The sequence below is a fragment of the Phascolarctos cinereus genome, unplaced genomic scaffold, assembly GCF_003287225.1.
Source record: "Phascolarctos cinereus isolate Bilbo 61053 unplaced genomic scaffold, phaCin_HiC Scaffold_2;HRSCAF=192, whole genome shotgun sequence".
Taxonomy (NCBI): domain Eukaryota; kingdom Metazoa; phylum Chordata; class Mammalia; order Diprotodontia; family Phascolarctidae; genus Phascolarctos; species Phascolarctos cinereus.
In genome coordinates, this window is record NW_027555625.1 from 121,652,631 (window position 1) to 121,679,672 (window position 27,042).

Consider the following 27,042-nt stretch of genomic DNA (forward strand, 5'->3'; position numbering starts at 1 on the left):
AGCCTTCAGCTAGCTCTGGGACCATGGGCAGGTCTATTAACCTCAGTTTTCTCATCTATAGAAAGAGGGAGTCTGGCTGGATGATGGTTAAATTCATGATCCTATGATCCTCTCTTCTAAGGTTACTTTCTACTTCATCCCTGGTATGTATGTATTTATTTACATGTTATCTCCCCGTCATTAGAATGTAAGTTCCTTGAAAGCAGGGACTGCTTTTGCTTCAAAAAAAAAAAATCTCTTGACCCCAGGCAAGTCACTTAGCCCCATTGTCTAGCCAAAAAAAACCAAAAAAAAAAAAAAAAAGCAAAAGCAAAACCAAAAACCAAAAAACCCTCCAGTGCTTAGCACAGCCCTTGATAGCTATCAAACACTTAATAAATGTCTGGTAATTGATGACTAGGCCAGAGGAGAGGTTTGAAGGCCTGAACTAGGGCAATGGCAGTAGGAAAGAAGAGAAGGGGGGAAGGATTGTAAGGGATATTGTGCAGGTGAAAGAATAGCCACTGACTGAACGTCCGTATGGTGGGGTTAGACTTGGTGACCTGTAAGGTCCCTTACTTACAGCTCTAAATCCTATGACTCTGGTTATAGTGGGGGAGAGGGGAGGGGAGAGGACAGAAGGTATAGAGTTAGGAGCCAGTGAATTTAACACGGCGGAAAGAGCATTCACCGACTCTGGACTCAGAAGACCTGGGTCCGTTGTCTCTGACGCAAGCTTTGTGACTTTGGGGCAAGCAAGTCATTTCCCTGGGCCCCAGCTTCCTCATCGGAGGAGGCGGAACTGCATGACTTCTGAGGTCTCTTCCAGCTCGAAATCTGTGATCCTGTGATCTTGTATACATACCTACATACCTACACGTATACATATATGTGAATATGTATATGCGAACTTATAGGTGGTGTCACCGGCAGCGGCCTCCCTTCCAACCATGAATGCTTCTGGAGGGCAGGGACCATTCATTTCTGTCCTTGTATCCCCCGGTGCCCAGGACAGTAGCTGACAGTCAGCAGGAGCTAAATAAATGCTTGTTGCTCAATTAAGATTAAGATTCCTTTCAGCTTTAACGTTCTGGGAATTCTCCCTCCCTCTCCAGACCCTCCGTTCTCCCCCACCTCCTCCTGTTCTAGGGCAGCCTGGAACCTAGATAGCTGTAGTACTCCAAGAGTGGCGTTTAGTTCAGCTCAGCTCAGCTCATCTTCCCAAACCACTAGCCTTCTCCCGCGCTCCAGGAAAAAAAGGAAAGCAAAGATGCCTCGGATGACAATCCAAGGGGTGGATGTTAGAGAGCCGCCACTCCAGCAGCTCAGCATTGTCTGAGAGGGAGGGGAGAAGCCCCGCCCCCCGTCCCCCCTGGGGAGGGGGAGAGTGGAAAGAAAAGGGGGCGGGGAGGCGAGGGGCCGCCTAGCCAATGGGGCTGCAGAAGCCCTCGGCCAGCCGTGGCTGGATTGGAGCTGGGGGCTCCATCAATCAGGGGGGTGAAGAGGGGGAGGGCGGTGGCCTGGTGGCTGGTGCGGTCCTCCCTCCTGTGTCTCCCCGAAGCTGCCCCGCGAGCCCTCCCGGGGACTGATGGGCTGGACCTGCCGGGGAGGCGACGGCTGCCGCGTGGACCGGGCTGAAATCCTCGGGGGCTGCCCCGCAAGGGTAGCTCCGCGCCCCCAAGCTTTCCCCTGCTAGCCCGGGGGCGCACGGTAAAGCGGTCTTTGATCCTTCCCCTTTGGCTGCCCTGGCAGCCCCGCTCGCTCTTCCCCTTCCTCTTGTCTGGGTGCTGTGTGTGTGTGTGTGTGTGTGTGTGTGTGTGTACGTGTTCCCGTGCGCGCGTGGAGCTGGGCTGGGGTCCTTCCCGGTGGATCTCCTGCGCTCAGTCCCAGCGAACCATCCTGGGTCCTCCCACGCAAACCGCACCGACATCTCTCTCTGTCTTTCAAAGTTTAGCATCCCAGCTCCATCTTTGTGGGCACAACTCCTCCATATCTCCTCTTCTTTCTCTCCCCCATCCCCAAATGCAAGGGAGGGGAGTATTGTGTTATTTACTTGTAGCGGCACTACTTGGGTGACCCTAGGGACTTCACTTCTCATTTGGGTCCTCAGTTTCCTCATCCGTACAATGAGAAGGTTGGAGTATTTGACCTTTTCTTTAATACTGTGAAGATGCGATTGGATCTGAGTTGTGACCATTGGAGATCCCCCTCTGAGGTCCTGAAAACTACACTTCCATGGTGGTAGTCTGGGTTCTTTCCGCTCTCACAGTCTTCCAATCGGGAGAGAGTGCAGGTGCTCAGAGCTGGGCTTCTGGGAACAGGATGGTAGAAAGTGCCCAAGTTTTGAAGTCAGAGGCCCTGGTTCTCACTCCTGTTTCTCTGCTCTTCATATTAGGCATTTGGCCTTACTAATCACTTCCCCTTTCTGAATGTGTAAAATGAGGCAGCTAGGCTAGGTGTTTTCTAAGTCGGTATTTTTTCCCTGCTCTAAGTCATTATGATTCCAGGCACAAGGTGGAATAAAAGATCTTGGGGGCAGCAAAATGAGCCTTTCTAGTTTTTCCTTAGAATTAGAATAGATTACATTCCTTTAATCTTTTCTTTTCAACAACCCTTGGAGGGAGGGAGTAACCCTAGCCCCCAACATCCCAAGCTTGCTGTCAAGTCCTTTTAGCCAAGCAGCTGCCATAGCTGAATGGGGGAGTTAAACATCCCAGGCTGGTGAGAAGGAACAGTTACTCGACTTCTTTTAGAAGTGAAGGCAGGAAGCGCAGGGGATGGCTCTCTTGTTTCTTTCTTCTCTTTTCACCCTTTGTGCCTATGCGCCTGACTTATACAAAACCCAATTCAGGGAAGATTCATTGCTTTGTTTTGTTTGTCTTTCTCTGAGGTGAAGGAGAAATCATTTTGTCCTCTGAAGCTTATCGTTCATCTTGGTTTCTAGAGTAGGCCCGAGGCTTTAACAGGTGGTGGTCCTGCTACCAGTTCTCTAGCCAGCCTCACTCTCAGGGGTAGTGGCAGCGTAGGAAGCCTTGTGGAATGAAATGAGCATTCTAACTAGAGTTCTGGAACTTGGGTTCAAATCTTGACTCTGTCACTGACTGGTCACTTACATCTCTCTCTGGACCTCAGGTTCCTCACCTGCAAAGTAAAGGGGTTGGATTGAATGACCTTCTAAGGTCTTTTTCCAGCTCCAGGTCTGTGGTTGCTGAGTTTATGTCTACAGATATTTAATTGCAATTGTGAGATACTAGGGGAGAAGAGCTTTTGTTCTTTAAGTCACTGGGACTCCCTTAGTAGAGATCACTCCGGCAGAGTGATCGAAAATCAGAAAATGAAGGTTCTAGTTCTAGTTTTCCCAGTGCCTAGCAGAGTTGTTCAGTTGTTTCCAACTTTTCTTGACCCCCTAGACTATACTGTTCGTGGGGTTTTCTTGGCAAAGGTACTGGAGTGGTTTGCCATTTTCTTTTGTAGTGGATTAAGGCAAATAGAAGTTAAGTGACTTGCCCAGGGTCACCCAGCTAGTTAAGTGTCTGACACTGGATTTGAACTCAGGTCTTCCTGACTCCAGGCCCAGTGGTACCACCTAGCCACTGCATTATGTATGCTTGATGATATTGGCCAAACTGAATTGAATTATGACTCTGGGCAAGGTAGAAAGCAGTGCAATGTAGTAGGAAGAACACAGCTAGGCACTAGCTGTGTGACCTTGGGTGAGGCCTCTCACTTCTCTGAAGCCATTTCTTCATCCATAGAATGACCTTTCAGATTTTTTTTTAATTAAGTGACTGGTGTGTTTACTGTACTAGGCACTTGGATGACAGACATTTCTGCTGAGAAGAGACAGGGCTGCTGTGAAAATAAGTGGCTTCATGAACAGATAGGATTAAAAAACACCTTTGTTTTAAATTCAACCAATTTGGTAACATCATGGACCTTCTTTAGGGAAGGAGAACTGTTTGGGGAGAACAACAGAAGTTTAAAGGTGGAAAGGATCTTGCAAAGGATCAATCCAATTCCTTCATTTTACAGATGGGGAAACTGAGACCCAGAGAGGCTTTCACATGCTCACCTCACATTGGCCAAGGTACAGTCTGAACTACCAGAAAGAGCAATGGATCTAGTCTAGAGGCCAGGGTTTGAATTTAGCCCTGCTACTTTTTCTATGACTTTGGCTCAATCCCTTTGCCTCTGTCTCCAAATATTCTTCTCCTATGCTCCTGATAAGCTAGTAGGGATGAAAAGAAAAATTGTCAAAGTCCAGAAGAAGTCTTTCCCACATTTTCATTACAGTATTAAAGAATTCAAATGCTATATGGCATTTTGAGAATACTTTTGAAAAAGGTACATATGTTAAATATATTAAGTGTATCCCAACCTACTTTCCAAGTTATACCTGTATCTATGCATGCATAGATACATACACACATATAAGTTCATGTATACACACATACACACACATATAGTGAGTATTAAGGACAGTGGGAAATTCAGGATTTTCTCTTCTAGATCAAGTTCTATGACTTTGGGATCAGGAAGACCAATTCTGAAATGACATTTTGTCCACTAGAAAGCTCCAAGCTAAAAGGATCTTTGGAGTAATATTCACCCCGTGTGTGATAGGGATAAAACATCTTTCTACTTTTTTACTTGCTCTGTAGGTGGGAGGGACAATGTTTATATTACCATTTAGGTAGCTTATTACTGAATGATTATTATTTACACACCTCCACTAAAATCCTTCTGACGCCTTGTCCTGAGGGTGGAGATGACCCTGGATTCTCAAAAGCTATGCTAGTTGAACTCAAGCCCTGGGCGGTCTTACCAAGATGGAAAGGCTTTGTGAGATTGTGTAGTTGCTATGGAAGGACCAGCCTATCCCCCTGTCTTCTACCTCCCTTTTCTCTTACTAGGTTCAGATCCCACTGAGGAAGCCATTGGGCTCTCTCTGGGGCCAGGCTGAACTCCGCTTTGCCAAAGTTCTCTTAGTCATTTGGCCTTCTAAGTGAACTGTGTAAAGTACAGCATTAACAAAAAGTAATTAACAACTTTGCTAGGCAACAACTACTACAAAACAGGGTAGTCAGAGCAACAAGGGGGGAAAGGGAAGAGAATTTAATACTATTTTATGGCATCAAAAGACAAAGATTTGGAGCTCATTAGAAAGCAGCACTAAATTGAAGGAATACTTTTGGGTTAGAAATAGAATGGGATACATAATTGATTCAATCAATAAACATTTCTTAAGCACCTACTGGGTGCTGGAGCTACAAAAACAAAAATGAAATACTTTCACATACCTTACATTCAATCAAGGAAAACGTTATTTATAAATGTTGGCACAGATACTAAAAATTACTCTATATCTACATATGGAGCAATTTTGCACATATGTATATATAGACACACATGTATTTATACATAGATGGGGGAGACAGAGAGACAGAAAGAAACAAAAGACAGAGAGACAGACAGAGAATTGGGTGGGGAGAGGCTCTAGGAACGGGAGAGATTGGATCTGCTTTGTGCAGAAGGTAAAACCTGAGCTGAGCTTTGATGAAAACCAGTGATTCTGAGAAGTGGAGGTGAGGCAGGAGGGCATTCCTCGAAGTGAGATGAAGTCTTATGACTGATTGCATTAATGAAAGGAAATCCACTATGCAAAAGTCTTCCTTTACAAACTATAATGTTTAAGCACTTAGTATCACTTACTATTTCAGTCAGTGAGGCTGGAAGAGAAGCCTTGATAGTACTATTTGGTAAACTACAAAGATCTGATGACTATTCATCATTTGTTGAGGCTGCTGATATGGACTGCTTTAAGGCTAGCAACTGAACAACTGACTGGTGAGGTAGGGAGCAATGGTGACAAATCAACTCATGTAAACAAGTATTTATTTATTAAGGGTCTGCTACTAGGCACTACAGGGCAGCTAGGTGGCCCAGTGAAGAGAGTGCCTGGCTTGGAGTTAGGAAGACTCATGTTCTTGAGTTTGAATCTGGCTTCAGACACTTACTAGCTGTGTGACCTAGTCACTTAACTCTGCCTAACTTTCCTTATCTATAAAATGAGCTGAACGTGGAAATGGCAAACTACTCCAGTATCTTTGCCAAGAAAACCCCAGATGGGGTCACAAAGAGTTGGACATGATTGAACTGAGCTAGGCACTATGTTACAAAGAAAAGCAAAAACAGTCTTCTGTGAAGGTGCACACAGTCTAATGGGGGGAGATAACGAGGAAACGATTATGTACAAAGAAGACATACAGGATGTCCCAAAGTCTTGGTGCAGATTTAATCTTTAATGCTTTATTAAAGCATAAAACTGCATTATGACTTTTGGAACACCCTGTATAGTGTCAGTCAATGAATGCCTAAAGTATTCCAGGGACTGTGCTAAGTGCTGGGAATACAAAGCAAGGTAAAAGACAATTCCTGTGCTTAAGGGGCTCATTGTCTAATGGGGGAGGGAGGTTGGCAGGAGAACATCTATACAACTGTGTAAAAATAAGATATGTTGTTGTTCAGTAGTATTATGTCTGATTCTTTGTGACCCCATTTGGGGTTTTCTTGGCAAAGATACTGGAGTGATTTGCCATTTCCTTCTCCAGTTCATTTTACAGATGAGGAAACTGAGGCACTTAGAGTTAAGTGACTTGTCTAAGGTTACACAGCTAGTAAGTGTTGGAGGCCAGATTTGAAACTCAGGTGCTCCTGACTCCAAGCCCAGTACTTTGCCCAAAACAAGATATAGACAAGATCGTTTGGAGATGATCTCTGAGAGAAGGCATTAACTTAAGCACTGTCATCACACTTCTGATCATTTGTTGTTTGGAATCACACAAGAGTGATACAATGTCAGAATCAGAAGAAGCCTCGAAAGCCATCTAGTTCAACCCATACCTGAATAGCAATCTTCTCTACAACTTTCCCAACAAGTGGTCATCTAGTCTCTTCTTGAAGACCACCTCCCTTTCCCCCACTCCCTTAAGGGAAACCCACAACCTCCTAGGGCTGCACATCTCTCTTGTGGACAGTTCTGATGGCTGGGAAATGTTTCCTTCCATGAAATTGAAATCCGGAAGCTTCTATCCATTCACGGCTCCTAATTCTGTCCTCTGGGGCCAAGCAGAACAAATGGAATCCCTTTTTGTGGCAGCCCCCCAAATACTTGAAAACCATCATCATCACTCCCCACTCTCCTCTCAAGTCTTCTTCTCTGTAGGCTAAACATCTCCAGGTCCTTCAGTTCTACTGAAGGTGTCCTGAGTGCAGGGTCCTTCACCATGCTGATTTCCTTCCCCTAGACACTCTCTAGAACGATCAAGATTTATCAGTGTTCTTCCTGAAATGTGGCCTCCAGAATAGAACATAATAGCCTGTGTGGCCTGACCAAGTTAGGGTACAAAGCTCCTGCCAATCCTATAACCTTATTTGTTCTGGAATATGCTTGAATTTGATAAAACTTTCATTTGGCAGCAGGGACCCAGAGTCAATCAATATTTTTACATAATGATACTTACGTGAATGCAGGATTTTAGAGCTGGCAGAGTTGTTATTGATTATCTTACCACAAAGTAAAGTCCTCTTTTATCTTAATAAGGCAGCTAGGCACTGCCCTGAATAGAGTAGGGGACTTGGAATCAGGAAGATATGAGTTCAAATCCTGCCTCAGACCATGGGTAAGACATGTAACTTCCCTTAGGCTAACTTCCCTCAGCTGTAAAATGGGGAAAATAAGAGCCCCTACATCCCAAGGTTGTTGTGAGATTCAAATGAGGTATGTGGAAAGTGCTTTGCAAACCTTTAAAGCACTACATTATTGTTAGTCATCGTTATTATATTATTAAGGGAATAATCTTCACTAAAGTAAAGTTGGGACTTTAACCAATGGGTTTGCTAATTGTTCTTTCCTTTCATGGCCTCCAGTCATGACATATATATTTAAACAAACACTTTAGGAGGATGAGAGCTGAGGCAGTGGAGGTATCACTCTCTGGGGCTTAGCTATGGAATTTCCTTTGCTTACTCTCACTGGAGTTTAGTCCTGGCTGACCTGGTCCAGGCCTCACTATAGGACCTCAGGTGTCTAACCCATGGGGGATTCTTTTGCACACTTAGGCCTTCAGCCTGATTTTGGTTTTCAGTGGGCTTTGTTCCCTTCCTTTTAGGGAACTCAACCAGAGGCCCCCAAAAGAGAGGGAACTCTCAAATTGACAGAGAACCATGAAGTGAGGATGGGTAGAATTTCTTGCCATAAGGCTCTCTGGGATGGTATCTAGATAGTAAGCACAGCCTCCTTTAGTATAGAGACACGGCTATTTGTGCTTCCTAGGAAAGGCATCCTTCCATCCTTCCTTCCTTCCTCCTCCCTCCCTCCCTCCTCCCTCCCTTCCTCCCTCCCTCCTTTCTTCCTTCCTTCCTTCCTTCCTTCCTTCCTTCCTTCCTTCCTTCCTTCCTTCCTTCCTTCCTTCCTCCCCTCCTCCTCCCTCCTCTCTCCTTCCTTCCTTCCTTCCTTCCTTCCTTCCTTCCTTCCTTCCTTCCTTCCTTCCTGCCCTCCTTCATTTGCTGTCACTGTCGTTTTTCAGTCATGTTTGACTCTTGGTGGCCTCATTTGGGGTTTTCTTGGTACAGATACTGGAGTGGCTTGGCCATTTTCTTCTCCATCTCATTTTACAGTTGAGGAAACTGAGGCAAATAGTGTTAAGTGACTTATGCAGAGTCACACAGCTAATAAGTATCTGAGGCCAGATTTGAACTCAGGAAGATGAGTCTTCCTGACTCCAGGGCTGGTGCTCTATCCACTATGGTGCCACCTAGCTGCCCTTCATTCAGTTACTCATGCTTCAAAGCTAGAGGCTGTAAAGACACAAACTTTACGTAACATGCTGTTCCTGTCCTCATGGAGCTTATAATCTGTTGTCTTTTTTTACCTTTCCTGGTACTTGACTGATGAGAGAGATAATGTTAATAATAACAATAATAGTAATAGAAGCTAAAATTTGTATAGCGCTTACTATGTGCCAGGTACTGTGCTAAGTGCTTTAATGATGATTATTATCAACTGATTGATTAATTATAATTGATTAATATTGATTATTATCTCATTTGGTCCTCACAACAACCCTATGAAGTAGGTGCTTTTATTATCCCCATTTTACAGATGAGGAAATGGAGGCAAACAGAGGTCAAGTGACGTGCCAGGGTCACATAGCTAATAAAGATCTGAGGCCAGATTTGAACTCAGGTCTTCCTGACTCCAGAGGCCCAGTGCTCTAACCACTGATTAAGAACGTAACTAAGAATGTTTACATTTTATCTTTCAGTTCATCCTGCATTGATTTTAGAGAAAAATGTCCCTGAATACAGAATGGTTTGTTGTCCCGTGCTTTGAGAGGAAAACAATCACAAGCAGAGCTGTTTCTGTATAGACGTGACAACTGGGGGTTTGGCACACATCGGATGTCTGGATCCTGGGGCTTTTGGATCTGATCTAAGTTCTGGAGATAATGGGAGGGGAGAAGGCAAAGCAGCTGCCACTAAGGGGTGCAAGGCTCTTGGGTGCCCCGGGGTGTCTCCCCTTATCTGAGTGTATTCAGATTAAGCTGAACATTGAAGGCAGCCTGGATGAGGATGTGTACTCACAGGGAAGGCCCGCGATGAAGCAGGAAGAACCGTGGGGTGCAGTCCCAGCTTTGTTGCTGACTGGCTGCGAGACCTTGGGCAAATGTTTCTGTGATCTTGAACCTTTCTGCTCCTTGGAAAATGAGGGAGTTGGCCGTGAGGCTCCCAGGGCTCTTCCTGGTCTCAGTTTCTCCTCTTTGTTTATTCCCTGTTTCTTAGGTGAAGGCACGAAGGTGTGCTAATGCTGATCACGGGCCCTCACAGTTGGGAGAGTCTGGGCCTTTCATAGTTTCTCTGCAGAGAGCCAGACAAGGAGAGGACGTGAGTAAGGGAATGAGTATGTGAAGACTTTGTTAGCCCAAGGGCACAGCAGCCCCGTTTTGTTCTCTGTTCTAACTCCTTACATAGAGAACATTTCCCAAAGCTCTGTGGGACATTTCCAAAAGGGGCTTCATCATGGTTGGTTCTGGGTGGGGGGACCATAGATATAGTGGAAAGAAAGCCAGGCTTGGAATCAGAGAAGACTCTTCATGGCATGGTCCAAGGAACCCTGACCGATTATGGGGTCAGAGAACTTTCTCTTGAATTCTTCCTCTGATACTCCCTGCGTGACTTTGGACAAGTCACTTAATCTCCCTGGGCCTCAGTTTCCTCATCTGGAAAATGAAGAGGTTAGACTAGATGGCTCTTAAATTCCCTTCTAGCTTTGAACCGGTGAACCCATGAAGATGACCCCTGAATTAACTCAAATTTCTAAATCTATAAATCTATAAGGAAATCTGGACTCAAATCCAAGCTGTGATATTTACTAGCTGTGGAACCCTGAGCAAACAACTAAAGACCTCTCTGAGCTTCAGTTTCCTTTTCTGTACAATGGCACAACTAAGAAAGAGTTGCACTATCTACCTCATAGGGTTTCTGTGAGGGTAGCACTTTGTAAATTGTACAGCGATTTTGAAAAGGGATTCTGTAAATTTGGGTCTTCTAGGACACTAGCTAATGGTGGAGCTGGGAGCTGGGATCATCAGTCCTGAATCTCAGGCCCGTTACATGGTTTTCTACTCATATACCTCTGTCTTCCCTTAATACCTGTCTATGGTCCAATCAAACTGGCTTTTTTGTTGTTCTTCATATGCAACATTTCACGTTCCATCTTTCATCTCTCTGCATTGGCACTGACTTTCCCCCATGCCTGTGCTATATTTCTTTCTTGACGATCTCTCTCAAAATCTGTGGTTTCCTTCAGGGCTCAGCTCAAGCTTTGTTTCCGGTTGATGCCTTTCTTGATCCTCCCCTCTCCCAGCTCTCAGTACTTCCTTCTACCCTAAAATTACCTTGTACACATCTTGAATATACTGATAGATATCAGACTTGGTTCTCCTGAAAGAATATAAAGCCCTTGAGGGCAGGGAACCATTGTTTTTATTTTTGTTTATATGTTTCTACTGCCTGGCACAGCCTAGCACATACTAGGTACTTGATAGATGCTCATCAATTAAGTGAGCTTGTCTAATGAAGAGACCAGGTTAGATGAAGTCTGTAGTCCCTCCCAGCTCCAACATTCTGTGATTCTCTTGAGTCTACTTCCACAAGGCTTAGCCTCCTGCTTTTGTGAAAAGAGGCATTCCTCAGCACCCTTGCCAGCCTTGGAGGCTGGGCTGGTACACTTTAAAACAATTGCAGGGCTGATCTCCATCTGATTTCCCCTCCCCAGACAGTTACCCTAGCAAGAGGAAGCCGGTAAGACACTGTCACTTTAAACAAACCAACAGTAGCAACAACAACAAAACATGTTTCCCTTTTTTATGGTTTTAGACTAAGTCCTTTGGAAGTAGGTCAGCGCCACAAGCTGGGTAGTCATTGGTGTTGTTTACACTGTTGTTTACACTGAGTCTTCCTTGTATGTTCCTGTGAAGGATACCGAGGGTGGCTCCAGGAGAGAAGAGGGGCACCCTAGGGATGGCAGGCCTTTACAAACATGGGCATCGTCTGACTCCAGTAACTCCTCTATCATCTGGGGATTCTGGGCTGTAATCATGAGGGACGAAAGGTTGGCGAAGCCATTTGAGTTAGGAGCTATGATCTGGAGGCAAGAGCTAATGTGGAACCCTTGCTCACAGTGACTCTAGTTGCTTGGCCCAGAGACCAAGATGATCTTAAAAAGAGATGCCAAGCACATGCTTGTCAGTTGAAAAAAGTAAAATAAAATAAAACTAGATAAATAATAATAATACAATAAAATAAAAATATGCCAGATCATAGGATTTGCAACTGGAAGAGACACTATTGATCATCAGCTCCAACTTTTTCATTTTACAAGTGAGGAAACTAAGGCACAGGAGAAACTCAGGTCCATGGCTTTTGGTTTTATCCTAGTTGATTTAGTTTCAGAAATGCTAAGCTAACACTTAGTGATCATAGAAAATCTTCAGCAGAGAATGTGGCACTGTGGTAGGTACTTTCCCATTGCTTAAGTACCCTAATTTGAAGCAAAATCCTTTTTCTAGGTTTAGGCAATGAAATATGGTTAAAAAAAAAGAGTCTTGGCCTGGGAGTCAGGAAATCTTGATTCTAGACCTGGCATCTTACATTAGTACATTAGTGTACTGTGTGACTTTGGGCATGTCATTTCCTTTCTCTGGGCCTCAGTTTCCTTTTCTATACCATGAAAGGGAAGATACTGCTAGATCAGTGTATCAGACTCAAATAGAAACAGGGGCCACAAAAACATACAGAAGGATCCCCATAGGCTGCAAAGACTTGGAAAAACCACATGCTAACGTTATCCACATTCTATTGTATTTTATTTGTTTTGTTAAATATTTCCCAGTTACATTTTAATCAGTGTGAGCAGTCTCCAGGAATATTCTGGGCCATGTATTGAATGCCTCTGAACTAGAGATCTTGAGGTTCTCTTCTATCTATAATATTGTATAACTGTCTGTAAGGGAAGGACTTGTTTGCCTGAAGAAAGCCAAAAGGGAACTGTTTTTGCTTCCTCTTTCTGACCTCTTTCATCTATTCTAAAAAAAAAACACCACAAACTATTTCAGTGCATCAAATAGGCCTCTTTCCATATATCTATGGACTATTTTGAACTGGAAACCTTATATAACATTCAGTTATAGCACGTGCTTCAGTATAAGTTGCAAGGCTCTGTTTTTGAAGTGTGTCTAAGGGATTGGAATGGGATCATTCAGAAGGACCTCTGTCTACCATGATTTTATAGGCTTCTCTCACTTTTTTCTAAGGGCAGTGAGGTGGAGCAGTGGGTGGAGCACTAGGCCTGGAGTTGGGAAGATCTAAATTCAAATCTGGCCTTGTTGTGTGACCCTGGACAAGTCACTTAACCCAGTTTGCCTTAGTTTCCTTATCTATAAAATGAGCTGGAGAAGGAAATGGCAAACCACTCTAGTGTCTTTGCCAAGAAAACCCAAATGGGGTCGTGAAGAGTCAGGTACAACAGAACAGTGGCAGCAACAATACCTGTTTCTGCAGAGAAGATAGCGCAAATCTTCACAGCAGGTAATGTCGTAGGGTCCTAGATGAGAGCTAGAAGGGGCCTTGAAGTCCACCCACTCCAGACTCCTCATTTGATGCTCAGAATGAAGAATGAACTTGTCCAAGGTCACACTCCTAGGCTGTGCGTAGCTGGGATTCCAACTGAGACTTGGGAGGCTAAATCCAGGCCTCTTTCCACTGCACCATGCTGCTAAATCTCCCTCTCAGCCTGGAGATATATTTAGGTTATAATGAGAAAGGAGCCCTTTCAAATGACAGGGTTGAATGTTGCTTGCGTGGTTTTACTTCTAATGCCCCGTTGGAACTGTTGCCAGATTCTGCTATGATTTGCTGTCAGTCGATTCTTTTCTATTTCTCTCTCTGAGGTTTGGTTGGCTCCCGGAGCGCCCCTGTTGTTTGTTTCAGATGTGATCCCATCTTTCTGCCCTGTCTGAAGGCCCTCCTCCTTGGAATTGGAGCCATCTCCGAGGGATACTCCAAGGGGATGTGGGTTTTCTGCTTCTCACTCTGATTCTTAGGACTATGCCTCAGCTGCCTTATACGTGCAAGCAAACATAAGTTCCCTCAGCCTCCGAGGCCTTCTCACTCTGGAACATCTTCTCCCATCATTGAGTTCCTCCCCAGAACCACCATTTGGAAAAAGGACATAGGCCAGCCACAGCTTCATTCTTTTCCTAGCTCATCTTTGGAATCTCTAGACTATACCACCCTGCCTCCACTCAGGTACCTTCTCTCCTACCCCTCTTTTCTCCCCCAACTTTTTCATTTCCCCCCATTAGAATGTAAGCTCCTTGAGGACAGCGACTGACTTTTTTTTAAACTTATATTTGTACCCCTAGTGCTTAGCATAATACCAAACACATAGTAAGTGCTTAAATTCTTGGTAACATGTTGACTTACTATATATATTAAGTCTTTTAGCAAGTGATCCAGGTCAGGAATTAGAGGTGACACCTGCTCTTAGAGACAAAGAGAGCTTTCATTGGGACTTTTGCAACTGGGGCAAGTATCCCAAACTGAAAATGCGATAAACGCACCCTTACTTGGGGGGGGGAAGCAAGCTGGTGGTAATTGTCTATATTAATTATTCTCTCTGACTAGGTTGGTTCTGTGGAGCTAAAGCGTGGCAAGGAACTTGGGTTCTTTAAATAGCTACACATGATACAATAAACACTTATTAAGTGCCCACTATTTGCCTGGCACTCTGCTGAGTGCCAGGAATACAAACAAGAAAAATCTGGGCCCTGCCTTCAAGGAGCTTATAATCTAAGCGGGGGGGAGACAATACAAAAGGAAGCTGAGAAGGGGGAGGACAGGGAGGAATGCCTGGGGGGGACATGAAGATGATGATGGATTTGAAACTAAGCAGAGTAACTAGTAGCAAATGAGCTGGCTGGGATTTTGAGGCCTCTATAAAGGGGAGACTATGGGAGGAGTTTTCTTACTTCTCCCCCCAGCCCATGAATCAGAGGAGGTAGAATCAACTGATGGGAGTTAGTGGTACAGTGGATAGAGCACCATTCCTGGAGTCAGGAAGACTCATCTTTGTGAGTTCAAATCTGGCCTCAGACACTTACTAGCTGTGTGACCCTGGGCAAATCTCTTAACCCTGTTTGCCTCAGTTTCCTCATCTGTAAAAAGAGCTGGAGAAGGAATTGGCAAACCACTCTAGTATCTCTGCCAAGAAAACCCCAAATGGGGTCAAAAAGAGTTGGACAAGACTAAAAATGACTGAACAACACCCACAGAATCAACAGTATTGCTGAAACCATCTCCAAGGTGATGAATTTCCTGATGATATATCTGGTGATAAGTTTATTCTGGGTAGGTCCTATAAAGATAGTGATGTAATTACTGATCTGCTTATAGATCTGTAAATAGGGTAGCAGGTGAAGTGGTTGACTTCTGCCCTAGCCATCTCTTGATTACATTTTAGTACCATTATCCTTGGACCATGACTCAAACCTCCTATCTCAATTCTTCGTGGGAATTTCCAGCTACAAGACAGGGGACGGATTTGCAATGCAGATTTCTTGGAAGGGGGAGGATTTGTGGTCTGTTGCATCTCCTGCAGAAAATGAAATTCAGCCAAGGCTGAAATGGCACTGTTGGGGCCATCTCATGGTGTGTGGTTGAGAACAGAAGTCAGCATATATACTTCTCACAAAGAGTCATGGAACCATAAGATTTAAAGCTGGAAGGTACCGTAGAGATTATCTAGTTTAACCACCTTATTTCATTGGGATTTAATAGTGATAAATGTCAAATTTTAGACTTGGGTTAAAAAACATCAGCCTTGCAAGCACAACATAGAGGGGGTATGGTAAGACAGGACTTTGCCAGAAAAAGATCCTGGGGGTTTAGTGGACTGCAACTCCAATGCTGGGACAGCTAGATGGCACAGTGGGTACAGCACCTGGCCTGGAGTCAGGAAGACTCTTCTTCAGTTCAAATCTGACCTTAGACACTTACTAGTTGTGTGAGCCTGGGCAAGTCACTTAACCCTGTTTGCCTCAGTTTCCTCATCTGTCAAATGAAGAAAGAAGGAAATGGCAAACCACTGTAGTATCTTTGCCAAGAATACCCAAATGGGGTTACGAAGAGTTGGACACAACTGAAACAACTCAATAGTAACAGTAACAACAACAGCAAGAATCCCAGTGGGTCAACAGTGTGATATGGTAGCCAAAAATGCTAAAGAGGTCTTGGGCTGCTTTAAGAGAGGCATAGTTTCCAGGACTATGGAGACAACCATCCCGTGTCTGGAGTAGTGTGTTCTGGACGCCACATTTTCGGCGGACACTGATAGCTAGAGAGTGAGGGCAGCCAAGAGGGTGAAGGGTCCACATGAAGGTCATTGGAAAGAACTGGGATGCTCTTTGCAGAAGAGAACATTCAGAGGGGACCTAATCGCTGTCCTTAGGAACTTGAAAGGCTGTCATGGGGAAGAAGACTCTTCTAGTGGAGAAAACAAGGAGCATAGGGAGATGAGCCCAATTTAAGTTCTCTCAGGGAAGAACTTCCTAACAGGATTATCCAGCATTGGAATAAGTGCCCAAGGGCAGGAGTTCCTTTTCATTGGAAGTCATCCAAGGAAGGCTGGATGGAAGACCCCTGGAAGGGTATGTGGTGGGGGAGGGGGCTCTTTCTTGAATATAGGTTGGATTAGATGGCTCCTTGGGTCCTTTCCAACTCTGAAGTTCCATGATTTTGAAACTGAAGTCCCTGAAGATGAAATGATTTACCCATGATCATACAATGAAGAAGTGGCAGAACCTTGATTTCAACTTGACTCTGAGTCCAGTGCCATTGTAGGTCTTGTCAGTGTGGGCAGACTTAACTTGATCTCTCTGTGCCTCAGTTTCTTCATTTATAAAATGCTCCATGTCCTATTCACAGTAGAAACAGTCAGAGGACTTGGGTTGAAATCCTACCTCCTACCTCTTATTGCCTGTGTGATTTTGCTGTTTCTCACACATGACACTCTATCTCTTTGTCCTCCTACAGTCTCTCTACCATCCCAGGAATACACTCCCTACTTACCTCCACCTCTAATAATTTCCCTCAAGATTGAGCTCTAATGCCAGCTTCAACATTTAGCCTGTTGTGATCCCTCTTCCCACTCCCCAGATACTAGTTGCCTTTTCCCCTCTCCCTCACTCTCCTCTTGCCCCGCTCTATTTGTTGTTATTGTTTAATCCTTTTCCAGCCAAGTCTGACTCTCCATCATGACCCCATTTGGGATTTTCTTGGCAAAGCTACTGGGGTGGTCTGCCATTTCCTTCCTCAGCTCATTTTGTAGATGAGGAAACTAAGGCAAACAGGGTTAAGTGACTTGCCCAGAGTCACACAGTTAGTAAGTGTTGAGACTGGATTTGAGCTTGGGTCTTCCTGACTCCAGGACAGGCACTCTAACCACTGTGCCACCTAGCTGCCCTCATCCATATTGTGTTTATACTTGTATGGGGATATGTTGTTTCCCTGAATAGAATGTAAATTCCTTAAGGTTAGGGACCGTATCATTTTTTTGTCTGTGTATTTACGATGCCCGGCACATAGTAGGTGCTTAAAAGTGCTGGTGGATTCATTGACCTCTGGTAAGCTCCTTTAGTCCTCTGGGCTCCTGTTTCCCTATCTGTAAAATGTGTGTATTGGACCTGACTTTTGCTTCCTTTCAATTCTGAATTTGTGATCTTCTGACCTAGTGAACCTATGTCCTACCCACATGTCCTGAGCTTTTTCTTAAGTTGGCACCCTGAAAAGCTGGTGGAACAGGACCAGATGGGAAGACAGAGCTGGGTTTTGAGTTCTGACTCGAGCTCATGAGTAGCCTTGGGGAGAAGCAGGCTATAGCTCCCAATTTTGCCACCATAAAAAGGAGTTCAGGCTACTTGGAGAATCTGGTTAGAGCAGTGCAAGGTCAAGCTCTTTGAACTCCTTTTAAAGAAAGCATTCTTTAAATTCCAAGGTGTCTCTTTTCCCTGATTAGTCATCACTCCGGAGAACAGGTACAAGTCAGTAGGCTTTGAAGCTCAGGGTGGTGGTTAAGTCCTGCTGTTATAATAAGACAACATCTAACATCCAGTGCACTTGCCCCCTCCCTCTTTACATTTATGAGACTAGTACAGAGGTGAAGTGGAGTACCACTTGATCATAGCATTTCCAGGGTGGGGTGGGGAGTGGCAGCCCTGGGATTTCACCCCTTTCTTTGGCCTTCAGATTAATTTGAGGGTTGACCTGCCTCCGGTCCCACAGCAAGTTAGGAGTAGAGCTGGGAGGGGAAGCTGGGCCCTGGGCCCCAAATCCTGTCTTATTCTTATTTTCTGTTTACTTTTTTTTCTACTTTTTTCTTATGTTGTCTAAAGGGAATGAGATTTGTGACGGGAGAATGAATTACCTAAGAGAGTTCTGAGGCTCATTTCTGTGTGTGTGGTAGAAAGCCTGTTAGATTTGGAGTCAGGAATACCTGGGTATCACAATGGCTAGTGGGCCAGAATTAGAGTCAGGGAGACTGAGTTCAAATCCTGCCTTAGATATTCACTAACTGTGTGCCTGGGTAAGTCATTTAACCTCTCTCACCCTGTTTCCACAGCTGTGAAGTGGGATAATAATAGTATCTACCTCACAGGGCGGTTTCAAGGACAATCAAATGAGGAAATAACATAAAGCCCTTTGCAAGCCTTAAAACTTTATAGAAATTTTAAGCTATTATTTATTATTATTAATATTATTAGCTATGGCACTATGAGCAAATCACTTTACCTTGTAGAGCCTCTATTTCCTCATCTATAAAATGGGAATATTAATGCCTTTAGTGAGTGAGAGGCAGCCTCAGTCAGGAAGAAGTGGGTTTAGTTCCTGCATTTTACAAACAAAAAGGTCCTGTGTACCCCCCCCCCCCAATCACTTGTAGTACCTACCTTACAGGACTGTTTAAATAAAATAATGTACATAAACTTTAAGTATTCTGCAAATTTTAAAGTGTTTCGTAAATGTCACCAGTTTTTATTACCTGAGATGCTCCTGCCTCTTGCTTCTCGATAGACGTTGATAACTTATTCACAGTCTGGCTCCAACCAATTTTTCCAGACTGCTCTCATATTACCCTGCCTCAGGCATTCTACTTTCCAGCCAGACTGGCTTCCTTGCCTTTCCTAATACAAGACATTCCCACCTCTGTGCTTTTGCAAAAGCTGTGTCCCTCATGCCTGGAATGCCCTCCCTCCTCACCTTCAGTCTCTTAACAGCCTTCAGAATTCAGCTCTAATGTCATCTTGGGCACGAAGCCTTTTTTCTGATCCTTCCTAGTTGTTATTGCCTTTCTCAACCACCAAAAAAGAGTTCATAGACACTTTGTACATAGTTTGTACTGACTCATCTCTGTAAATGTTATTTCTCCTCAGTTGGAGGTCTTTTAGGGAAGGGTCTGTCTGCCCAGTTCCTTAGCCCAGTCAGTGCTTGGCATATTAATTAGGCACTTAATAAATGTTTATTGAATGAATGACATGCTAACAGCACTGATGATGTAATCAAAGACTCTGTTTTGTGCTGGCAGCTCCTCCCACTTCTCCCATGTTCCCCCCTCGCCCTATCATTTGGGCTTAGGGCAGGGGCCATACGTGGCCCTCTAGGTCCTCAAGTGCGGCTGCAGGTTCCCCACACCTGGCATAGAGGCTACCCTGGGTGTTGAGAGATGTCATGGGGCAGAGGATGGAGTACTTGGGTTCAGCCTGAACCTTCAGGTACCCCCACACACAGCACCAAAAAAGGAAGAATGGGTAAGGTTCTCTTTTGGAAGAGGATGTGATATAAGAGATGGGGAGCAGCTTGGTAACAAGTCAATAAACAGGAAGTACTGGCCATCAAAGAGCTTCTGTTTAAGGAAACGAGAAAAAAAATGGTGCAGAGGAACAGAAACTCCCTGATGTTATGGAGGTTAGAACAGTGTCAAAACCACCACCTGCTATAAGAAGCCAACCCTCTAACACAATATGAATAAGTACTTTGAATAGGATTTAGAACAATGGGATCACTCTTTTTTTTTTTCTGGAGTGAGTTGGCCTGTTTTTAAGAGTACCTTATTACAATCATAGGAGTAGAGGGAATTTGTCTCATACGGTCCCTTGGGTTCTGGTAGCACAACTTTCAAATGACTCTAGAAAAACATCTCCTTGACTTTTCTCCCCTTTTCTTTCAAAACTAGAATCATAGATTTGTAGCAGGAAGGGATCTGAATTCGTTTCAGTTCAATCAATTTTGTTAAACCCTTTCTAAATGCTTTCTGTTGACTGGGGGGGACTTGAGGCAGGGAGAACAATCAGCAAGTTATTGCAAAAGTGCAGGCATGAGGTATAAGAGGGTGGTGAAGGTGTCAGAAGAGAGAAGGGAGCAATAGGAGAGATGGCATGATAGTAGAAACAATAGAACTTGGCAGCTGATTGGATATAGGGGGTGAGAGAATGAGGAGTAGAGGATGGCACCAAGGTTAGAGCCTAGGGGTTTGGAAGGATAGGGGCACCCTTGACAGTAATGGGGAATTCAGGAAGATGAGAAGGTTGAGGAGGGAGGCGGACAAAATTTGTTCAGTTTTGGGCATGTTGAGTTTAATATGTCTAGGGCCATCCAGTTTGAGATGCAAGATTCATGTTAAGATGCAAGACAGGAGCTCAGGAAAGAAATCAGGGCTGGATAAATAGATCTAAGAATCACCTGCATGGAGATGATTATTGAATCCACGGCAGTGGATGAAATCACCAAATGAACTAATATTGTTGGGTTGTTTCAGTCAGGTCCGACTCTTCAAGACCTCATTTGGGGTTTTCATGGCAAAGATGCTGGAATGTTTTGCCATTTCCCTCTCCAGCTCATTTTACAGATGAGAAAATGGACCCAAACAGGGTTAAGTGACTTGTCCAGGGTCACACAGCTAGTAAATGTCTGAACCTGAATTTGAACTCAGGTGTTCCCCCAGGTCTGGTGTTCTATCTACTGTGCCACCTAGCTGCCCTTATAACAACAACAATTTAGCAATATTATCTAAACTTGTCTGGTTGGTACAAATGGCAACAGTGTGCTCTGACTCTGGAATCCCTAGACTGGGGTTCAAATCCCGCCCCTGACATTTACTACCAGTGTGACCTCGGGCAAATCGCTGGTCTTTCCTGGGCCTCAGTTTCCTCTTTTGCAAAATAAAGACATTGGAGGAGATGGCCTCTTGAGGTCCCTCCCTGCTCTAGATCTATGTTCCTATGGTCCTTAGAGTATGTGGGTTTGTTAATAATCAATAGCATTGATATAGCCCAGGGTCTGTTAGCCGAGAGTAGTTACTTCAAGCACCAGCATCAGCTGTGCCTGTCAGTGTTTTTATAAGATGTGGGAGTGCTGTGACTGGCAAGATGTAGCCTCTGGTATTTATTTCATGGGTGGTCAGGCCATCTTTTAGGGATTCTCAGGCTTCAGTTATTTTATCACACATGTTCATTTCTAATCTGAGGCTAAATTCTCTTGTACACACCCAGATGCTTCTGCCAACTTTGCCTTCGCCCAGCACATAATCAGTCACAGAAGTTTGGGCTTCTTTGAGAACACCCACCCAGTGCTCCCAGACAAGGGAGAGAGGAGCTCGAGCGGGCTTCCCAAACACGCCTCTGTTCAAGGGGCCCAAAGCCTGTAGAGGATTGTGGGACTTCTCTACCAGCTTCTTGAAGGTTGAAGAGTCTATCATCCTGGTTTGAGGGGCACAGTAAGTCCTTTAAAGTCCTGTTAAACCTTTTTGTTGCCCACTGGGTTTGAGCGTGGGGTAGATGACCACATCTCAGGCTTAGGGGCCCCCAAATATTTTCTGGGATTTCTTTATCTCTGCTAAGGCCCTTGTGAAGGGCTAACCCGGGGAGGGGGATCTAAGGTCCCCCACTGGTCTTGATTCTATATCTTCCAGGATCCTCCTGTTGGCCCCATTCATAGGAAGTGACTGGCCATTCTCACAGTAATGCCCTTTGCCTTGAAGGGCCAGCTTTATATGACTTGAGAATTTGAATCCAAGTTGTAAATGCCCTTTCTCTTTTCCCTCATCAAGGAGCCCTAGTCAGAAATTACAACTTTTGTAGCTTTTGTTCCCAGTGGCTCCAGATGGTGAAGAGCATCCTCTCTTTCTTTTTCTTTGTCATCAGGCTGTTAAAGTCTTCTGTCAGTTCATATTTCTCAGTTAAATTCTATTTTACAATTGAATGTACAGTTTTACCATAGCTGGGCTAGGAACTAGAGGAATTAAGACAAAAATGAAAATAGACACTGCCCTCAAGGACCTTGCATTCTACTAGGGAAAAACAACATAGCTGTACATATATGTGTAATATATAATATTTATGTACTTAACTCACCATATAAGAATAGTTCAATTTATATAGCTCTTTAAGTTTGAAGCACTTTATGTTATATTATTTGAGCCTTCTACACACACACACACACACACACACACACACACACACATGCTAATCATGCTCACACACATATGTGCCAGTCACTCAATAAACATTTATTAAGCACGTTGTCTGTGCCAGGAATTATGCTAATCTTCGGGCATATAAAAGGAGGTAAAAGACAATCTCTCCACTCACAATCTAATGGGAGAGACAACAAGCAAACAAGTACATACAAGGCAAACTATATACAGGATCAATGGGAAATAATTAACTGAGTGAAAGCACTAGAATTAAGAGGGATTGGAAAAGGTTTCCTGTAAAAAATGAGATTTAAGTTGGGACTTAAAGGAAATTAGGGAAGCCAGTTGGCAGAGATGAGGAGGAAGAGCTTTGCAGGCATGGGGGACAGCCAGAAAAAGTGCCTAGAGCCAAGAGACAGAGCATCTTATCTGTGAAACAGCCAAGAGGCCAGTGTCACAGAATTGAAGAGAATGTGACAGAGACTGAGGTATTAAGAAGACTGGAAAGGTAGGAGGGTTCTAGGTTATGACAAGATCTGAACACAAAACAGAGCATTTTGTATTTGATTTTGGAGGCAATAGGGAGCCACTGAAGTTTATTGAGTAGGGGAGGGTGACATGGTCAGACCTATGCCTTAGGAAAATCACTTTGGTGGCTGACTAGAGGATGGATTGGAGTGGATGGAGACTTGCGGCAGGCTGACCCACCTGCTGGAACAAAATAATCGAGGCCTGAGGTGATGAGGCCCTGAGCCAGAGTAGTGGTGGCAGGGTCAGGAGAGAAGGGGGCACATTTAAGAGATATAGCAAAGATAAAACCATAAGGCCTAAGAGATTGGGCGAGTGATGTCTGGGTTATGAGCCTGAGGGACTGGGAGGATGTTGGTGTCCTTAGCAGTAATGGGGAAGTTTGGAGGGGGATAGGATTTATGGGGGAAGATGAGTTCATTTTTTGACATGCAATTTAAGACATCTATTGAACATCCAATTGGAGATATTTGAAAGGTAACTAGAGATGGGAAATGTATATATGTGAACATGTTCTTAACTCCTACTGAGAAAGCTAGTTACTCCCAACCTCTTGAGCTTGAGGGGCTGCATCCAAGGCCAGACACATCCATCTCAGGATTGCTTTTTGGCTTGTGTTCAGGAAAGAAAACACAAAGCAGAAAAGACAGCCAGGAGCCCAAAGCTCTGGCGCAGCCCACTTAGGTGAGCCCTAGCTGCAGGGTGGAGAAAGGGCATGCTGTCATTTACCTATTCCTCAAAGAGTTCTAATATGCCGGGCAGATTGGGCTGGGGAGAGGAGAGAGAGAGGGAGGAGAGAAAGAGAAAGAGCAGAGGGGAGAGAAAAGGAGGGAAGGAGAAAGGAGGAAAAAAAGAAGAGAGAGGGAGAGGAGGGGAGAGACAGTGGGGGCAGAGAGAAAAAAGAGGAGAGAGAGAGACAGAGAGAGAAAGTGGAAAGAGAGAAGGGGGAAGGAGAAAGGGAAAAGAGAGAGAAAGGGGAAACAGAAAGAAAAAGAAAGAGAGAGGAGAGAGAGGGAGAAGAGAGGAAAGATAGAGTGAGGGAGAAGAGAAAAAGGAGGGGAGAGGGTGAGAGAGAGAATGTCCCACCAGATCTCTCTTGCCTTAGTGTAAACCCAATTTCTTTTTTTTTCTTTTAAAGGGTAAATACTCCTGGAAGGAGGAGCATTCAGGCCCTAATACCTTAGTGGGGCATATGTGTGTATGGGGGGGGGTGTGGGATTTTTCAGGGAGGAAAGGGCATAGAAAGAAAGAGGGGAAGGAGGATGTTTTCTTCAGTGAAACCTGACTTACTTCACCATTTCATCTTGAATCTGGTTCTTAGATTCTGCAAAGCAGTTACCCAAATCACAGGGAAAAATCTTTGTGGTCTCGTTTTCTTGGGTGTCTATGTGTTCTTACATAGGCCTTCATTAATTACCTGTCATTGTTTCATTTCCCTTCTGAGAAGTTAGAGCCTCTTGGAGATCCATTTGGAGTGGTTGCAGCCACCCCAGATATCACAGAATTAGAAGTGACCTTAGAGGTCACTAGTCTAACCTGAACCCACAAAAGAATCTCTTCCATACTAGTACACTGGAGCAGCAAGGTGGCTTAGTGGATAGAGCACTGGCCCTGGAGTCAGGAGGACCTGGAGTAAGGAGTTCAAATCTGTCCTCAGATACAGAACACTCACTAGCTGTGTGACTCTGGGCAAGTCATTCAACCCCAACTGCTTCACCAAAAAAAAAAATTCTGAACCATAACGATACCACTAAGTGGTTATCAGCTTCTGTTTTAAGACCTAGTGAGGGGGACTCATCACCCTCTAAGGAATGACCCCTGTCCATTTTTGGACAGCTCTAGATGTTATGAAGTTTTTTCTTTAAATGAGTCTAAATCAGCCTCTCTGAAATGTTCACCTCCTCCTGTTCCTAGTCTGAAATCAAATAGGACAAGTTTGGATCTTCTTCAACAGGACAAACCTTGTATTTGAAGGCAGCTGCCATATCCACCCTAAACCTTCCTTTTGTCGTACTAAACATCCTCATTTCCTTTGGCCGATTAATGGGTTTGAGGCCCCTCAACATCCTTGCTGACATCCTTTAGACTTGATCAAGCTGATCAATATCCTTCCAAAAATATATCAGTCCTTGATGTGATCTTGGGTATGGCAGAAGAAGACAGGGAACATGCCTCCCATGTTTTTGAGACTCTGTCTCTATTTTTTTCTTTCTCTCTCTCTCTCTCTCTCTCTCTCTCTCTCTCTCTCTCTCTCTCTCCTCTCTCTCTCTCTCTCTCTCTCCCTCTCTTTTATCACGTGCCTTTCTTTAATGTAACCTAAGCTCTCTTTCCACAACAGATGTTGTAGAAAATGCAGGTGTGTTTCTCTTCTAATCCTGGGTTTAGAAATATCATGTTGAGAGCTGGCTTTTGGGGTTTTTTTTGCCTGTGCTGATCCCTTGGAGGCTTTGGGAATCCTTTTTGAATGGGCTTTACCCTGTACTAACCTTCCACTTTTCCCCTGCGTCCATCAGTTCCTTCTCAGTTATTCAACTGTTCCTATACTGGTCTCATGGATTGGAGGCAGCTACAAAATTATGAAAAGAGTTTGGAGTCAGGAGACTTGGAGTTGAGTGTTATATTTTCTGCCACTCTACCTCCATCACTCTCTGTTTCCTCATCTGTAAAATGGGGGTGAAGATAATTGTATTACCCACCTTACAGGGTTGCTTTGAGGACCAAATAAAATAATGCATGCAGAGCACTTTGAAAACTAAAGCAGCATATAAATTTGGCTGTTCTTCTGGACAAAGGCCCAAACAATGGAAATTCCATTAGCTTCTCTCTCCAGAGCCATTTTGGTGCCAAACCATACACAATTTCCCTTCCAGTCTTCCTTCTAGGGAGCTTGACCTGTTGCATATTACTTTCTCCCTCATTCTTTAGTCTATATTTGTTATATCTTTGGTAGTGGGAGAGAAGTAATTCCGAGCCCCAGCTCCAGCCACATAACTTGGAAAAATAAGCCTTTAAGGTGGTGTTGAGAAAAGAGAAGTACATTTTGTTAGTGGCCTCCACCTAGAAGTGATTTCTCTGTAGTTAAGGAGACTTTGGCATTTCTTTGGATCTGTGATTTTATCTGTGGAGATGCTCCCACCCCTAACACAAGCCCTTATTTATGTCTCTGGTGAGATTCTTATCAATGTTGTCACTTAAATCCTCAGCTGACAGTCTACCTAATATTAAAAGCCTGCCTCAGATATTTATTATCTCTGTGACCCATAGCAAGTCATATAATCTCTCTGAGCCTCGGTTTCCTCATCTGTAAAATAGAGATAATAATAGCACCTACTCATAACGATAAAGAACAGAGCAGATAATATATGTAAAGAGCTTTGTAAACTTTAAATTGTTATATAAATGTTAGTTGGAACCCTTCCAGGTACATAAATATCTTGTGGGTAACCAGTGTGCAATCTTTAACTAAAGATACCCTCTGCTATTTCTTGTGTGAAAGGGCTGCCCTGGTGTCAATGGCTGTGCCACTGGAGCATGAGTACTGCTAATAAAAGCTTGTTGATTGATTGATCATAGGATCACAGACTTAGAACTTGAAGGAGATCCTAGAGGAGAATGAGTACAACCTCCTCATTATACAGAGAGGAAAACTGAGGCTGGGTCAAATGTCTTGCCTAGGACCACACAGCTAGTAATACCTTGAGGTAGCATTTGAACCCACATCTTTCCAACTCCAAGTCCAGAGCCCTATCCATTGCTATGTTCTACTGTTGGAGGAGAGACTTCTCACCTGATTGGCCCTAGGATAATGTATTTTTCAGCCATAGTAATTCATGGAAAACTTTGGTAAGGTCCAGAGTTGTCTGCTTTGATAGAGGATCTTAGCCTAACAATGGATTGTTGAAGTGGGCCAGTACAAGTACCAACCCGCCATCTGTCCTGTTGGTCTGCCATATTGTCCAGTTCTCACCACATGGCCAACCTATCTCCTTTTCTAGTCTTAGGCTTTCTTCAACATGTCTTTTACACGACTACTGAGCATTTGTCATCTTTGGTTACCTGCCTCAGACTACTTAGACCCACCACAGGTCTCTTTACTTTATGAATTATTGTTCCAAGTTATTTCTGCCAAACTTAAGGAATCCATGGGGTACGAGGGGATTTTTTTTTGTTTTGTTTTGTTTTATTTGCCCAGCGCTGGCTTTGGGATTTACTCTTCCCAATCTCTGTAGCTCTTAGTGGCTGAGAGAATCTTTCCTATGACATTTAAGATTTTAGCTGGCTGGCTAGAAAGGGAACTACATGACATTTACTAAATTGAGGCTGAGGTTAAAATGGGAACTTTCTATGTTTCCCCACTCTCTGATGGAGCCAGGTGAGCATGAGTATTTCATGGAAGGGACTATATGTCAGTCTGCAGCTTCCTCTCTGTTTGCTAATCCAATCCTAGG

General features: G+C 44.1%; 1 protein-coding gene across 11 annotated transcripts in view; it reads left to right on the forward strand.

Annotated features, from left to right (window-relative positions):
* The first annotated feature begins 1,467 nt into the window (after positions 1-1,467).
* Positions 1,468-27,042, forward strand: part of RASSF2 (Ras association domain family member 2) — a 76,254-nt gene continuing 50,679 nt past the window's right edge. For 2 of the 11 annotated variants that reach the window (XM_020985346.2, XM_020985348.2), the window contains exons 1-2: positions 1,468-1,689; positions 9,823-9,924. The gene's annotated coding sequence lies outside the window, so the exon portion shown is untranslated. Of the gene's footprint in view, positions 1,690-4,011; positions 4,067-9,822; positions 9,925-13,650; positions 13,849-21,143; positions 21,368-27,042 lie in introns of those variants that run through there. The other 9 variants (XM_078149558.1, XM_020985343.2, XM_020985351.2 and 6 more) reach the window with 9 other exon arrangements.